Source organism: Cupressus sempervirens, chromosome 8, assembly GCF_028749045.1.
Source record: "Cupressus sempervirens isolate cs-2001-9-10 chromosome 8, ASM2874904v1, whole genome shotgun sequence".
Classification (NCBI taxonomy): Eukaryota; Viridiplantae; Streptophyta; class Pinopsida; order Cupressales; family Cupressaceae; genus Cupressus; species Cupressus sempervirens.
Genome location: NC_143125.1, coordinates 264,219,937 through 264,234,652, shown reverse-complemented (window position 1 = coordinate 264,234,652; position 14,716 = coordinate 264,219,937).

Genomic DNA, 14,716 nt, shown 5'->3' with positions numbered 1-14,716 from the left:
TTGGGCCTAAAAAGGTGTCTTGGACCTGAAGAAGGTGCTTTGGGCCTAAAAAGGCACTGGAGGGGCCTAAAAGGGCATCTTGGGCTTGAAAAAGGTGCTTTGGGTCTAAATAGGTGCTTTAGGGCCTAAAAAGGTGTCTTAGGCTTGAAGGAGGCATTTTGGGCCTAAAAAGGCACTAGAGGGGAGGAAAGCTCTTATGCTTATGCTTACTTATTCTATGCCCCTAGTTAAATGAGGATGAAAGAGTCCAATGGATATTTGGGCTTTCGAGATAGAATTGATATATTTGTTGAAAGGGGCTAAATCAATCGTGGCCACTGTAGTATAAATAAGACTAATAATCCATAGGGAATTGTTGTTCTCAATGAGAGGGAGGAAGAGGGGATGCGGCCAATGCCTCTTGTGATATTTACATTGTGCCAAATTTTCCAAAGCCCAACAAGATGTTTTTGGACATTACTAATTTGCTTCTTAATACCATTGATGCACTTCAAACATTATATAGCTTAGTTGGGCTGGAGTGAGGCAGGAATTGATAGGAATTTTGGGGTGTTGTTAATTTTGCAAGCTTTTAGGACCATGTTTGGCAATTACGACCCCCTTCCAAACATTTTAGGCAAATTTGAATAATTTTTGAACTCTTTCGGTGATTTTAGACAAAAAATTTTTTTTTTTCAAATGATATTTTTAGACAATTTTTTTTTTTTTTTTGGTAATTTTTGGATTTTTTTTGATATTTTTGGGATGATTTTTGGATGTTTGGGAGTGGAATGAGGATGTGAGTGATATTTTTTAGAATACAATGGGTAACTAGGACCATGTGAGGTACATAAAGAGGCCAGGAGACCAAAATGGGCCAAAAAGTAGGAACATGGGCATGGATGGTTGTGTTTGGGATGTGGGGGGTGTAATGAAAGGAGTTTGGGACATCAAATGGGTTGGAAAAGGAATAAAACAAATATTAGTGATCATTGGTCAAGGTGGAGAGCCTGATATATGCATTGATTTTCCTACAATTCATGTCTATGGTATCTCAATACATAATCTGACTACTTGTTTTGCTAAATTTTTTATGCTCCCCTTTATTGCTATCATATTGGTTATCTTCACTACTATAAACTACATCTAATGCCAAAGAACCATAGAACTGTGACTTCCCCAAGAGTTCCTCAATTGGGTATGTGTGAAATTAACTTGACTATGTTGGATGATCCTCAAACAAGAAATTTTTTTCTAGAGGCAGTTGCTTGAGGGCTATCTTGACTATTTTTTCAGCATCGAAGGACTTGTGTTGTTTAGGGAAGTCCAAAGGTGTTGTGTCTTGCCCCTTTTGAAACCAAAGGTGGCATTCTCACTTCTTTTGTGCCAATTTTTTTTGTTTTGTTTTGGTTTTTTTTTTTTGGTATTTTTGAGTTTCTTGATTTTTTTGGTATTTTTGATGTGTTTTCCAAAGCTTTTAGACATAAAACCATTTGAGATGGATGCTATTGATGGGTTTTGCTAGTTTTGTACCATTACAATTTGAAAGTCTGTAAGTACTAGTCCCAAAAGATTTTGTGATAAGGTAAGGACCAATCCAATTAGCCTCCCATTTTCCTTTCTTTTCCCTAGCCACTTGGTTCTTAGGGTTTTCTCTGAGTACTAGGTCACCAATCTTAAAAACATGGGTTTGACCTTTTTGTTGTAATGTCTTGATAGCCTATTCTGATACACTTTGAGGTGGTCATGTGCTACACATTGATGCTCTTCTAACAATTCTAGTTGTTCTAGATAGGCCACTCTATAATCCTCATCTGATAGGACATCCCAAAGAGTAACTCTCAAGGATGAGATCTCAACCTCTAAAGGAAGAATGGCTTCATAGCCATAAACCAAAGAGAAGGGTGTAACACCTATAGGTTTCCTGACACTCATCCTATAGGCCTAGAGGTTGGGATTCAACTATAAGTTCCAATCTCTGCCTATATCATTGACAGTTATTTTGAGAATGTTGATAATAGTTTTGTTGGCAGCCTCTTCTTGGCCATTGCCTTGAGGGTAGTAAATTGATGAGGAGTGGTGTATAATGTGAAACTTTTCACATAATTCATCAATTATTTGGTTTTTGAAGTATAGGGCATTGTCTATGAGAATGGCATGAAGTATTCCAAACCGACAAATGATATGGTTGAGAATGGAAGAAGAGATCTATTTTCCCATAGAGCCGGCAAGTGGCACCACTTTGACCCACTGGGTGAAGTATTTAGTGGCAATGATAATTCATTTATGCCCACTAGAGGAGGGTGGATGGATGGCTCCAATCAAATCGAAGCCCCACTAATAAAAAGGTCATGGTGTGGCCAAAGGGTTGAGCTCTCGGGCGGGTACATGGACAAGGTTACCATGGATTTGAAATTTTTTGCAGAGTATGACATAGTTGATAGAATCCTTTTCCATAGTTGGCCAAAAATAGCCCATCCTAAGAATCTTCTTTGCTAGTGTGAACCCACTAGAGTGCAACCCACAAATCCCTGCATGGACTTCCTGCAGAGTGACTCTAGACTCTTCCTTTTTGAGACATCTAAATAAAGTACCATCAAGACCTTTCCTATACAGCATATTGTCCACCAAGGTGTAACACGAGGTTTGTTAAATGAAGTTTCATTTTTGGTTATGTGAGAGATTAGATAGAATGGTATTATGATAGAGGTAAGTGATGATAGGGTTATATAAAAGGGAATTAGGGGCGTCTAAGTGGAAAATGATAAGGGAATCAAATTGGATAAACGTGGGCTGAACTACCTCTTCTACTAGGAACTCATACTACTCATGTTGCTCCAGGAGATGAAGCAAGGAGGCCAAGGTGGCCATAGCATCTACTACTCTATTCTTCTCTCTGGAATTTTTTCAAAAGTAATGTAAGAAAAATATGCCTTGAGTGTGTCAACCATATGTTTATAAGGCAATAATTTTTTATCTTTGGTCTAGTAAGTGTCAGTGACCTGATTAATGATCAATTGAGAGTCTCCATAAACCTCCAGTGATGTCAGTTTCCATTCTAAAGCTAGTTTGAGACCCAAGACTAAAGCCTCATATTCTGCCATGTTGTTAGTATAGGGAAAAAGTAGTTTGTAAGACTTAGGATGATAACACCTAGTGGCATGATGAACAAGATATCAATGCCTAATCCATGGTGTGTATAGGAACCATCAAAATAGAATTTCCATGTTACTAGTTCTGTCTGAAGAATATGCATATCTAGGAAGTCAACTAGGATAGGATTTGTACTCTCTATAGGCACATCTTCCAATTGATTGACAATGGCATGTCCTTTTATTTACTTACTATCAACATACTCAATGTTGAACTCACTTAGGATCATTACACATTTGGCCAATCTACCTATTAATGTTTTTTTGCTAAGAAGGTATTTGAGGGGATCAATTTTGGAGATGAGCTTGACTTTTTATGTTAGAAGATAATGATGTAGTTTTTAGGAAGCAAAAACTACAACTAGGAAAGCCTTTTCAATAAAAGAGTAATTGAGCTTATAATTAACCAAGGTACGACTGATGTAATAGATAGCTTATTCTTTTCCTTGGTCATTTTCTTGCACCAAGAGGGCTCTAATTGATTTATCTATTATAGAAATGTAAAATAACAAAGGTTTGTGTGGGACAGGAGGTACTAACACAGGTGGATTCATCAAGTAGGTTTTGAGTAAGTCAAAATCCTTCTGGGATTGGTCATCCCACTTAAAATTTATATCTTTGCGTAGTAAGTGGGTGAAAGGTATACACTTTTCTACCAACTAAGAAATGAACCAACGAACTCCTACCTTGGAGAGAGCATAACTAACTTAGGTGTTTTGGAGGTTTCATACTAATTATGGCTTGTACTTTTTTTGGGGTCAACTTCTATCCCTTTGGCTGAGACAATCTATCCCAGGAGCTTGCCTAATTTGATGCCAAAAGCACATTTCTTAGGATTGAGCCTAACTTTGAATGCTTCTAGATAGGTGAATATTTTGACTAGTATGGGAAGATTTTCTTCTCAACTATGGGATTTGGTGAGGATATTGTCGACATAATCTTCTATAAAGATATGCATCATATCATGACAGATAGTGGTCATAGCCCATTAATAGGTAGCCCCAACATTCTTCAGCCCATAGGGCATCACATTCCAACAAAACGTGCCACATGTACAAGTAAAAGATATTTTCTCAAGATCTTATGGTGCTATCCTAAAGTAATTGTACCCTAAAAACCTATCCATGAGTGAAAACATAGAATGACCCACCGTTAGATTGACAATAGTGTCAATGTTGGGAAGGGGGAAAACATCTTTGGGACATGCTTTGTTCAAATCTTGAAAATAAATGCAGATGCATATGTTTCCATTCTTCTTTGATATGGGGAGAATGTTGGATATCCATGACACATACACCAAGGGTCAGATGAAATTACTACTGATTAACTTTTCTAACTTTTATTTGACTAACAAAGCGATATGGGGATGCATCTTTCTAAGCTTTTTCTTTACTAGCTTGGCCTCTGAAGAAATGTTGAGATGGTGGAGGATTAAATTTGGGTCTAAGCTAGGCATGTTTGCATAAGACCATACATAGTTTATCTATCTTTCTTCAAAAAAGTAGATGAATGTCCATCTTTCCTCTATTCGTAAGGACTATGCCAAATAAATAACCCTTGGTTCTTGCTCTATGTTGATGTTGACTAGTTCTATCGGTTCAGTCAAAATAGAAGATCTTTCCTCAGAGTGCTCAGGTAAAGTGTCAATCACCCCATCTATGGGTACCATAGTTGGGTTTTCACCTTGGGATGCATCACTTTTTTTGGTTTTCAATTTTTGCTTGAGGTTAGCCACAACTTGGTAGTGATCATTGAGGTTGTGGAATCCTTGACTTATTCTTGTGTGACTAAGGTAATTGATACTAGACTCAACTATATGTCTTTCTTCTGTTCTTTGTCGATGAGATGGTTCAACTGTGTTAAAGTAGATGAAGACTCCATGGTTAGTGTCAAAATGAGGGATGTGGTGAGGCTTGGTTGTATTTCAATTAATGAGTCCAAGATGGACTAGGGGTATTGATTCATAATATGGAAAGGGTTTGGTAGGGTTTAAAGAAATGATTTCATTGGATGGCTCACACACTATATCTATTAGATCTATGACATGAGCTTCTTCTATTGTGTTAGGAAAAGTAAAGCTTGCAAGAGGCTCATAGTAGTCATCTTCAACTTCTACTAGAAAGAAGTTAGGGAATAGGGTTTGAAATTGAAATCCTTTGACATGTTCATCATATTCTAAGCTACTTTGTTGTACCCTGATTCTTGGTGAATTGGGTCTCGAACTAGAGGTTGTTCCTTATGTATTCAAACTATCAGGTGTGGGTATGTGAATTGCATCACATTCTTTATCATGAAGAAACTCCTCAGATAATGACTCAAATTCCCATTTAGTGGAATCATCATCATCTTCATTATTAGAGGTGTTTATAGATGGTTCTTTCATGGGATATGAACCTAATAGGAATAGCTTCACATTTATGATGTCAGTTGTTTTCCTACTATAACCATCCTTTTGTTTAGGTACCCAAGCCAAGGTGGAAGAGGAGGAATCACTATACTTAGGATGAGCTTCAAGAGAGGCTTGTGTCCTATCTTTTTCATCATATCCTACCCCATTTTAGACTTGTTGGACCTAAACTATGCCATTAGAGGTTCAATGATGCCTGCCCCTTTTCCTAAAGGACCATCTCCTATGTATCCCATATTTTTCATTAGGTCAAAACCTTTTCCACGTAGGTGGGGAGAGATATCAATGTTTTGTTGACTAATTTCTACCATGTGCTACTTGCTTTAATAAAATGTGCATGATAAGGCTTAGTGGATGATAGTTTTCCATGAGATCTTAGAGAAAGTAGGGGATCAATTAGAGAAACTAAGTGCTCGCCCACTCCTTTGCGATGCAATTTACACTTTCTATCAAATTCTTTCACCAATTTATTCATTTCTTCATAGTGTGACTGTTTAGGGTCTTTGAATGATGATGGTGAAGGAATGGAAGGACTGGAACAACCCACTTTCTCTTCACCCTTAGTTGATATTGATAAGTGGTTGTTGTTTTGGTCAGTAAAGCATGAAGTGTCTATAGTTGTGGGCTATCTGATGTCATTTGTTGGTGTACCAATTTCTTCCCTATTGTGAGGAACTAGGGAATTAAAATACTATGCAAAGTGCTAGTCTCTGGGTATGGTCACTTCTTGACCCATGTAAGGAAATTTAAGACACTGATGATAAGTGGAGGGAATGACCTACATGTCATAAATCCACAATCTTCCCAACAAGATGTTATAGGTTAATTGCAGGTCTAAAACCTGATAAACAATCTCTTTTACAACTAGTCCTACTCTGATTGGTAGAATAACCATGCCTTTAGAGGATCTTTCTTCATCGTTGTAAGCTTTGATGGTGATTTTCTTTCTTGGGTCAAGAACATCCTTTATATACCCTAGGGCTTTTACTAAATTTGGTGTGCAAATATTGAGACCTTCCTCACCATCAACCAATGCTCTCTTGACTCTATTTCTTTGGATAAAGACTTCAATATGCAAAGGAGAGTTTTGAGGCTGGATGATGGACATGTCATCCTGGGCTGAAAAAGATACACAGTGAGGGGCAACCAAGTTGTTGACCATGTTTTGAAATCTACTCACATCTAGGTCATTTGGTACTAAGGCTTTAGTGAGTGTTTCTTTATGCTCCATGGAAATCTAGAATAGTTCAAAAATGGAGATATGCGCCAGAGTCTTAAGTAATTGGTTGACTAGGTTGTACTTGGGCAAGGAGGTGCTTGCGGTTGCATGATCAGGATTTGTCACAAGTCCTAGTAGGATAAATTTAGAGGCTTGGCCTTAGGTAACAACATTTGAGGATTGTTTTTTGTTTTTATCTTTAACTATGATGACATTTATGGTGTCATCAAAGTAAAAAATAATATTAATGGTATTGTCATAACGATGTGCATAATTAACCTTAGTGTGAGGGGGTGCATCCTGATTAGCTTTGGAAGATTCACCCTTTTCATGACTCATGAAGGGGTTCTTGAAGGTTGTATGGTCTTCATTATTGCTAAGGTTGTTTACTTTGATGACCCCATCATTGATTGATTTTTGGATTTCCCCCTTAAGGGAAAAGTAGTTATTTGTTAAATGCCCCCTATTTTGGTGGTAAGCAAAAATGTGTTTATCATTCCACCAATTCAATTTTACATGGGGTTCATAGGGTTTGGCCTCAAGAAGTATAATGAGCTCATTAGCTAAGAGGGTTTGCAAAGTGCTCTCATAAGACACCTTGATAGGAGTGTATACTTTGGGTATATTAGAAGATTAGTATCTATAAGGAGGGGGAGCTTTATTGTAAGCAACTTGTGTATTGATCATCAAGGGGGTTTCTGCATTGTGTTGATAGAATTGGCAAGCATTATCTTGTTGGGGTGCATTTGGGCTAGTGTTGTTGACAACAGGATATGATTGGTTTAGATGGTATTGGGTTTGAGGTTTGACATGGTTGGCTTCAACCATCCCATCATTAACAATGTTCTTGTTGTTGTTTCATCACCATGACTTTTGTTTATTGGTGGCCCAATCGAAGTAATTGTGAGTCTGCATGGAGTTGTTCAAAAAGCCCTTGCCAACTTTTGATAGTTTAATGATGTCATTATTTAGTAAGGTCTCTTCTACTTTAGTGACATTTTCTAAGGTAGTTTTGAAATCTTTAGGCCCTTGGAGTTGAAGCTAATAATTCATTGGTTTGAAGAGACTATTAATGAAGATGTACATCTTCTCTTCATTAGGTATGTCTCTGTGATACTTAGCGAAAGTGTGTCTCCATCATTGTAAGAAAGTTTTGAATGACTTGCTAGGGAGTTGTTTCATGTTGCATAGGTTGACCATTGTAACTTCCCTTTCAATATTGTAGGAATATTGGGAGATGAACACATAAGCTAGTTGGTCAAAGGTTTGTATATTGAAGGGTAACTTTGAGAACCACTCCATGGCTTGCCCTCCAAGGATTCTAGGGAAGAGTCACATTAGGTATGTTGTGTCATGGAAAAATTCCATAATTAGGGTATAAAATTGTCTAAGGTGGTCTTGTAGATCCGATGTGCCAAAATATTTATGATAGTTTGGTATTTGTACATTTTTTGGGAAAGGTGTGAAGGTAATGTTCTTATCAAAGGGGAGGGGATAGACCTTTATTAGATTGAATTTTGCAGGTTGTATTTTTCCCTCTCTTTATTCTTTCCATTTCCATTTGGAGGTCTTGTAGCTTTTGTGTGAAAATGTCTAGGGGTGACTCTTCTTCGTCTCATTTTAAGTTGGTTACATCAAAGTCAGATGACAATTTTACACCTTTTTTTGCTAATGCTAGTATATAATGTTCTTATGTTTCTCAAGTATCTTGTCCATGATGTCAATAAGCTCAGGATTTTGTTGGAAATATTTGATCTCAATTTCAATACTTTTTTTATCTCATACATTAGATGAACCCATTGTGGCTATAGATTCTAAGTCTTGATTGAAGAAGGGTGTCTTGTGAATAGCTATGATCTATGGGCAATCTATTGTTGTAGTAGGCTTGAGGAGATTTAGTGTTAGATTGTGGTGACTGATCAGGAAAGTACTGTACATACTTCATAAATAGTGGTAGCCAACATGGTAGCCGACATATTATGGCTGACATATGGCCGACATGTTATAACCCTAAAGCTGTTTAATACTTGTATAAAAGGGCTTAGGGTTGGGTATTTTTCATAATATTGTGATGCAAAATTGGTTCTTGCAGCGGTATTGAGCTATAAGGGATTACAGATTGTAGTCAGGTTGTAATCACTGGATTGTAATAAGATCAGACTTGCTGTTTGGTGGACATAGCCCAGGGATTGGGTGAACCACGTTAAATCTTGGTGCCGTGTGTTCATTTTTTTGTGTGTTCTATTATTTTTCTGTTATTGGTTATATTTGCATATATTTTTTATTTTTGTCTGTGGTTTATCCTAACAAGTGGTATCAGAGCAAGGTTGTCTTTCAGTTATCCTCTGTAGGAAAGTCTCACGGTTAAGTGGGAGTCTCACAGTTGAGTGGGAACGATGGCAGATGAGGGTAAGTTGAGGGTTGACAGGTTTAATGGGCAAAACTTCTAGTTATGAAAGATGCAAATGGAAGACTATTTATATCAGAAGGATTTATGGAAACCGTTGGAAGGAAAAGCCAAGAATCAGGGAACTATGTCAGAGGCTGAATGGGATCTTTTGAATAGAAAGGCACTCGGAAGCATTCGGTTATGCTTGGCACCATCGGTGGCATTTAATATTATAAAAGCAAAGATGACAGAAGATTTGATGAAAACCCTAGCGACAGTGTATGAAAAGCCCTCCGCTTCAAATAAGGTATTTCTCATGAAGCATTTATTTAATATGAAAATGGCAGAAGTTGGATCGGTTGCAGATCATTTAAATGAGTTTAATACTATTACTAGTCAATTATCTTCTGTGGGTATCAATTTTGATGAAGAAATTAGGGCTCTCTTGATTTTGTGTTCTTTGCCTGAAAGCTAGAATGGCTTGGTAATGGCGGTGAGTAATTCTATTCCTAGATCTAGTACCCTAAAATATGATGATGTGATCGGTGTTATTTTAAGTGAGGAAACTCGTAGAAAATCCTCAGGTGGGTCTACATCAGGAAGTGCTTTAAATGCACAAAGCAAGGGCAGAACGACTGAAAGAGGAAGTAAATCTGGAAATCGTGGGAAATCAAGAGGAAAGTCAAAGGGGAGGAGGTCTCAATCGAGAGGACGAAATGATTTCTGGTACTGTGGGAAACCAGGGCACAAAAAGAAAGATTGCTGGAATCGAAAGAAAAATGAAGGAGATAAATCAGATGGAGACAAGGAGGCAAATGTGGTAAGTAACAAATCTGAAGAGGATGCTTTGCTTCTATCTTTAGAGAGTGTTGATGATTCATGGGTTTTAGATTCTGGTGCTTCATTTCATGCTACACCTCATAGAGGTTATTTTATTGATTATGTCCAAGGGGATTTTGAGCTTGTTTATTTGGGGGATAATGAACCCTGTCAGATTGTTGGAAAGGGAAAAATTAAGATTAAGTTGTAGAATGGGAATCATTGGCTACTACATGAGGTAAGACATGTTCCAAAACTAAGTAGAAATTTAATTTCAACAGGGAAACTCGGTGATGAGGGTTGTGTAGTTACTTTTAATGATAAAAATTGGAAGGTTTCAAAAGGTTCCCTTGTAGTAGCAAAAGGTGTGAAAGTAGTTACCTTATATCTTTGTATAGGTCATATTGTTCCTTCTACTTTGATTGTTTCAGAGAAAAATGAATATTCAGGAACAATTACTGCAGTTGAGCAGGGAGAACAAATAGCTGTTGTAGATTCTGATACAACATTGTGACACAATAGACTTGGGCACATGAGTGAGAAAGGTATGAAAGTACTTCATTCAAAGAAAGTTTTACCAAGTCTAAAATGTCTGAATATGGATTTCTGTGAAAGTTGTGTGTATGGAAAACAAAAGAGAGTGAGTTTTGTAAAGACAGGGAAGGAAAACAAAAAGGAGAAATTAGAGCTTGTGCATACAGATGTATGGGGACCGGCTCAGGTATCTTCCCTTGGTGGCTCTCATTATTATGTTACATTTATTGATGATGCAACTAGAAAAGTATGGGTTTATTTCATTAGACAAAAATTTGATGTATTTCAAACTTTTAAGAAATGGAAATGCTTGGTTGAAAATGAGACTGGTAAGAAATTAAAACGTCTCAGATCTGATAATGGTGGTGAGTATTGCAGTCATGAATTTGAAGATTATTGATCCACTAATGGTATTCGTAGACAAAAACTATTCCAAGGACTCCATAGGAAAATGGAGTGGCTGAACGCATGAACAGGACTATAATGGAGCATGCAAGGAGCATGAGGTTGCATGTTGGGTTGCCCTTACACATGTGGGCGGAGGCTGTCAATACTGCAGTATATTTGATTAATAGAGGTCCCTCTACTCCTTTTGGTTGTGGTATTCCAAAGGAAGCATGGACTGGTAAGAAGGTCAGTTATTCTTTTCTCAAGACCTTCGGTTGTGAAGCTTTTGCTCATATAGACTCTGAAAATAGAACCAAGCTAGAAGCTAAATCAAAGAAATGTGTCTTTGTTGGATATGGCATTAATGAATTTTGTTATAGGCTTTGGGATTTTGAAAATCTTAAAATTATTAGAAGTTGGGATGTCATATTCAATGAGAAAGTGTTGTACAAAGATCTTTTGCAGCAACATGAGAAGAAAGAAGATGATTATGTAGTGCTGGATGATACTCCAAAAGTTGATGTTCTAGCCATTCCTCATGATGTGCAACAACTGCAACAACAAATACTACATAAACCAGTAAATGTTAGATGGTCAACAAGGCAAATTAGACCTCCACAAAGGTTTTCTCCCTCTTTGTATTCTATTTTACTTACTGATGCTGGTGAACCTAAAAGTTATGATGAAGCTGTGCAGGTGGATACTAAGATTCAGTGGGAGTCTGCAATGAAAGATGAAATGGACTCTTTGCTGAAAAATAAGACATGGGATTTGTGCAAGTTGCCTGCAGGTAAAAAGGCTTTATAGAATAAGTGGGTTTACAGGTTGAAAGAAGAGGAAGGAGGTAAGAAAATATTTAAGGCCAGGTTAGTTGTAAAAGGATTTGCACAAAAAAAGGGAATTGATTTTGATGAGATATTTTCTCCTGTTGTTAAAATGACTTCTATTGGTACTGTTTTAAGTCTTGTGGCTACCAAAGATTTGCATTTAGAGAAGATGGATGTTAAAATATCCTTTCTTCATGGTGATTTGGATGAAGAAATATATATGGCTCAGCCACAGGGTTTTGAGGTCAAAGGTAAGGAGAACTTAGTGTGCAAATTGAAGAAAAGTTTATATGACTTGAAGCAAGCACCTCGGTAATGGTATCTGAAATTTGACAGTTTTATGCATGAGCATGGATATAATAGGTGTCATTTAGATTATTGTGTTTATTTTAAGAGGTTGGATGATGATAGCTACATTATTTTATGTCTATATGTTGATGATATGCTTATAGCTGGGTCTAACATGCATCATATTAAGGGGCTAAAACGCCAGTTAGCACATGCATTTGCTATGAAGGATTTGGGGGTAGCAAAACAAATCCTTGGTATGAAGATTTACAGAGATAGGAAGAACAGAACCTTGTCGCTATCTCAGGCTGATTATGTTGAGAAGGTGTTGCAACGTTTCTGTATGGAGAATGCTAAATCTGTCGGCACACCTTTACCTGGTCATTTGAAATTGACTAAGGAGATGTGTCCCAAGACACAGGAAGAGGAGGATAAGATGTCCAAGGTACCCTATGCTTCAGCTGTAGGAAGTTTGATGTATGCTATGGTATGTACTAGGCCAGATATTGCACATGCAGTGGGAGTCATTAGCAGGTATATGAGTCATCCAGGTTTTGAGCATTGGAATGTTGTCAAGTGGATTCTCAAATATTTGAGAGGAACATCCAATAAGTGTTTACACTTTGGGGGCTCTACTACTGATTTGCAGGGCTATGTTGACTCAGATTTGGCTGGGGATATTGATACCAGGCAGAGTACTACAGGTTATGTCTTTACTGTTGGTGAGGCAGTCATGAGCTAGGTTTCTAGGTTACAAAAGATTAATGCTCTCTCCACTAGAAAGGCAGAGTATGTTGTTGCTACAGAGGTAGCCAAGGAGATGATATGGCTTTAGTTCTTCTTGGAAGAATTGGGACATCCTCAGAAGGATAATTATTTGTTCACAGATAGTCAGAGTGCCATTCATCTTGCTAAGAATTCAGCTCTGCATTCTAAGACCAAATACATACAGTTACGGTACCATTTCATTTGGTCAGTTTTGGAGGATGGACAGTTAAAGCTGGAGAAGATACATACCAATGGCAATCCAGTAGATATGTTGAAAAAGGTTGTAACAAGGGAGAAGCTAAACTCCTCTTCAGCTTTGGTTGGTCTTTTAGACTGAACATGAATAAACGAATAGTAGAGTCCAGGATGGTTTGATCTAGTGGGAGCCCCATGTGGTAGTGGTATTGCTACAAGATTAGTCTCCAAGTGGGAGATTGTTGTTTAGTGTGGAGCCTGATCAGTCCCCAAGTGGGAGATTGTTAGATTGTGGTGACTGATCAGGAAAGTACTGTACATACTTCATAAATAGTCGGGTTTGGGGCATCGCCTCAAAAAAATTTTTTGGGCAGTAGCCGACATATGGCTGACATGTTATAAACCTAAAGTAGTTTCATACTTGTATAAAAGGGCTTAGGGTTGGGTATTTTTCATAATGTTGTGATGCGAAATTGGTTCTTGTGGCAATATTGATCTGTAAGGGATTACGGATTGTAATCAGGTTGTAATCACTGGATTGTAATAAGATCAGACTTGCTATTTGGTGGACGTAGCCCAGGGATTGGGTGAGCCACATTAAATCTTGGTGTCGTGTGTTCATTTTTTTGTGTGTTCTATTATTTTTCTGTTATTGGTTATATTTGCATATAGTTTTTATTTCTGTCTGTGGTTTATCCTAACATTTAGAGGTTTTGTGTGCTTGATGATTCTGTTGGCTATTCTAGCACTCACTCATATAGGTGATCACTTTAGTTTTGTAGTTGTATTGGTTTTATGCAGTGGCATGAAATGGTAGTTGTATTCCTTCTATTTCTTAGGCATTTTTGAAATTTCAAGGTTTGTATTGATCATGGTTTTTTTGTAGCAACAAGCTAGGTTGAACAAGGCATTTCTCAATGTTGATAGGATGAGTTACACTTTCATGAAGTTAGGTAAGGGATAGATGTGTGTCTTTGAACATTTCTGACTTGATGTATGAAATGAAGTGATGATAACTATTTGGTTGATAATGATGTTTGTAGCTTTGCTTGTTTCAAAAGATGCTTTCAGTCAAATATGGAATTTCTTAGAATTTGTAAACTACCAACAAGGAAAAGGGTATCCAAATTTTTCATTTGTCTACAATTATTATGTACACAGATGTGCTCTGTATTTTTTTTTTTACTCAGATGTGTCACAAGAATGGTCAAATTCATTGTTTAATTGATCATATGCCTTGTTACAATGCTCATATGCACTATTTTAACTACCATATGTGTTGGTATATGATTCATATGCACTATTTCAAGGCTTAGATGTGTTGTTTCATAGACCTATATTTGTTATAATAGAGATCAAAAGTGTTACAAGAATGTTCAAAAGAATTGTTTCATGCAGTATATGTGCTACTTTAGGGTTGTTCAGCAATGCCCTTGTTTCAAATCTAGTTTCTTGATACCAGTTTGAAGTTTGTCTTTTTGGAAGGATTATGATCTGCACTAGTGTTTGTTATTAAATTTTAAAACACTTCCAAGCACAATAGTAGTAGAACCAAAGAAAAATGTAAAATTGCATGCAACTAGAAAATGGAAGAAAATGGCTTCCTAACAAGGTTATCTAAAGTCAGTGACTAATGGGTTTTAGTGTTTAACCAGCTATGTTCAAATTTACCTCTTTTGTGATATAGGGCTTCTCACCAATGCTAAGGAGGTTTGTCACAATCCCTCATGGGACTACTCAAGGAAGGCTATG